Raw genomic sequence first — 3,472 nt, 5'->3', positions numbered from 1 at the left:
CAATTTTTCACCCTCAGACGGACGGGCAGTCCGAGCGCACTATTCAGATATTGGAGGACATGTTGCGTACTTGTGTTATTGATTTCGGAGGGTCATAGGATAAGTTTCTACCGCTTGCAGAGTTTGCTTATAACAACAGCTACCAGTCGAGTATTCAAATAGCTTCATATGAGGCTTTGTATAGGAGGCAATGTAGATCTCCAATTGGTTGGTTCGAGCCCGGTGAGGCTAGGCTATTGGGGACAGACCTGGTGCAGGATGCCTTAGAAAAGGTGAAGGTGATTTAGGAGAGGCTTCGTACAGTGCAATTGAGACAGAAGAGCTATGCCGATATGAAGGTTCAGGATGTGTCTTACATGGTTGGAGAGAAGGTTCTATTGAAGGTTTCACCCATGAAGGGTGTTATGATATTTGGAAAGAGAGGTAAATTGAGTCCACGGTTCATTGGGCCTTTTGAGCTGCTTCGGAGGATTGGGGAGGTAGCTTATGAGCTTGTTTTGCCACCCAGCTTGTCGAGTGTGCATCCGGTATTTCATGTTTCTATGCTCCGAAAGTATATTAGGGGTCCGTCTCATGTTCTGTATTTCAGCACGGTTCAGTTGGATGGTGATTTGACCTATGATGTGGAGCCAATGGCTATTTTGGATTGTCATGTTCGAAAGTTAAGGTCAAAGGATATAGCTTCGGTGAAAGTGCAGTGGAGAGGTCAGCCCGTGGAGGAGGCTACCTGGGAGACCGAGCGGGAGATGCGTAGCAGATATCCTCACTTGTTTGAGGCTTCATGTATGTTTCTTGACTTCTTTGAGGACGAATGTTTGTTTAAGTTGGGGAGGATGTGATAACCCGCCCCGTCGTCTCATGAGTCACCACTCCATTTCCCCTATTTCTGCGTCTTATTGCTTTGTCTTATGGTTCTATATGTGATCGGGTTGATTGGTTCGGGTTCAGAGAGGAATTGGTAAGGTTTGAGTCACTTAGTCTCTTTTGAGGAAGCTTAAGTTGAAAAAGTCAACTAAATATTGACTTATGTGTTAGAGGGCTTGGATGTGAGTTCCGATGATTCGGATAACTTCGGGAGGTGATTTGGGACTTAGGAGCGTGATCGGAATGAGTTTTGGAAGTCCGAAGTAGATTTAGGCTTGAATTGGCGAAATTTGATTTTTGGCGATTCCCGGTTGATAGGTGAGATTTTGATATAGGAGTCGGAATGGAATTCCAAGAGTTGTAGTAGTTCTGTTGTATCATTTGGGATGTGTGTGTAAAATTTTAGGTCATTCGGACGTAGTTTGGTTGGGGTTTTGATCAAAAGCATAATTTAGAAGATTTTGGAAACTTAGGCTTGAATCCGATGAGTTTTGGTTGATTCAATGTTGTTTGAGGCGTTTTGAAGATTGGTATAAGTTTTAATAAGGTTATGGGTTATGTTTGTGCTTTTGGTTGAGGTCCCGGGGGCCTCGGGGTGATTTCAGATGGTTGACGGAGAGTTTGGAAATTTTGAAGAAGCTGCAGATTTTCTGCTTCTGGTATTTCTGCACCTGCAGATTAGCCGCAGGTGCGATGCCGCAGATTCGAAGAAAAGGACCGCAGAAGCGAAAAAGGTCAAGGCTAGCTGAAACCGCAGAAGCGGGCGAGGAGGCGCACCTGCGATGGCGCAGGTGCAGTATTTTGAACCGCATAAGCGGAAACTGGTCGAGTAAGTGGAAACCGCAGATGCAGCGCTTAGGACCGCAGATGCGGTAGATTGACCGCAGGTGCAAAAAGGCCTGGGTCAGAATGTATATATTTCTTCCTTCGCGATTTTCAGAGGGTTTCACCATTTTTAAACGCGAATTCTAGAGTTTTGGCCAATTTTGAAGAGAGAATTCAAGGAAACTTCATTGAGGTAAGGATTTTGGACCTAAAACTCATTTCCATGGTATTATTTCACGGATTAGAGGTGTAAATAATGGAAATTAAAGGCTAAAAATTGAGAATTAGGGATTGAGATTAAGAGACTTTTAGATGGGAATTTGAGGGGTCATTTGAACTCCGATTTCAGTGTTCTTGGTATGTATGGACTCGTGGAAGGATAAGGAATCTGTTGATGCGATTTTTACCAAGTTTAGAGATGTGGGCCCGGGGGTCGGGTTTTGGAAATTTCGAAATTTTTGGTATTAATTGATTATTTTCGCTTGGGCTTCGTTCCCTTAGCATATTTTGACGTCATGATTCTGATTTTGGATAGATTCGACGCGAGTAGAGGCCGATTCGAGGGGCAAAGGCATCGCGGAGTAGTATTTCCACCGGGTTGAGGTAAGTAACCATTGTAAATCTAGAACTGAGGGCACAAAACCCCGGTATTTGACTTATTTTGATAAATGCGGTGACGCACATGCTAGGTGACGAGCGTGTGGGCGTGCACTGGTAGGGATTGTGACTTGGTCAGTCCCGTAACGACTATTAAGCCGCGTATTTGATTTGGAATCTTATGATATTCCGTACTTTAGTTATTTATACTATATTATGGGTTGTATGCCATGTTTGGGGCCTTGTGCCGACCTGTTGAGACCCTTAGGGGTATTTTTACTGTCTTTCCTCACTCTACTTGTTTGAAAGCATATCCTCAGTCATGTTTTACCTGTTTATTGTTTAAAACTTGTTTTATCACTCTATTTCTTTAATGTGAGGACTGTTTGGACTAAGTTCCCTAACTTTTACTATTGTGCCCGAGAGGCTGTGAGGTTAATGACTGAGAGAGGTTGAGAACCTAATGGTGAAGATATTTATTTATGTGTGAATTATGGATCGGGCTGCACGTCGCAGCGATACTTATATGGATTGGGCTGCACGCCGCAAAGATATATATTGGATCGGGCTGCGCGCCGTAGTGATATGACGTTTGGGCTGTAGGAGCCCCTCTGGAGTCTGTACACCCCTAGTGAACGTAGTCGACTATAAATTACGGATCGAGCTGCACGTACGCAGCGGTTACTATGGTTATTAGTATTATGAGATATTAATGAGCCTGAGTGCTCAGATTGTGTACTGAGTGACGAGAGCTGAGTCACGAGTGACTGAGAGGCTGCCCGAGAGGCCATGTTTTGAGTGATACCTTGCCCGAGGGGCCCAGCTGTGATAGTTTTTCACTGATTTCAATCTTTTTTTAAAATAAGCATTTGTTGAAAATGTGCTAAGTAAATGATTTCAAGTATTCCAATTGAAACTGGAGTTTTTATGATAAAGCTGGTTTATAAACTGTGGAATTTGACCTGTTATATTGTTGTTTATTCTCTTATATGATTTTAACTGCTCGTCACTTCTTTCAGACCTTATTTACCTTAGTTACATACTGAATTGGCGTACTCGCGTTACTCCCTGCACCTTGTGTGCAGATTCAGGTGCTCGAGCGGCAGAGTGAGGGTCGACAGCTTATCCAGAGTTTTCTGGAGATTGCAAGGAAGCTGCATGGCGTCCAGCCCTGCTTTACTCCTTC

The sequence above is a fragment of the Nicotiana sylvestris genome, chromosome 5 (assembly GCF_000393655.2).
Source record: "Nicotiana sylvestris chromosome 5, ASM39365v2, whole genome shotgun sequence".
NCBI lineage: Eukaryota > Viridiplantae > Streptophyta > Magnoliopsida > Solanales > Solanaceae > Nicotiana > Nicotiana sylvestris.
This window is presented reverse-complemented; position numbering follows the sequence as displayed.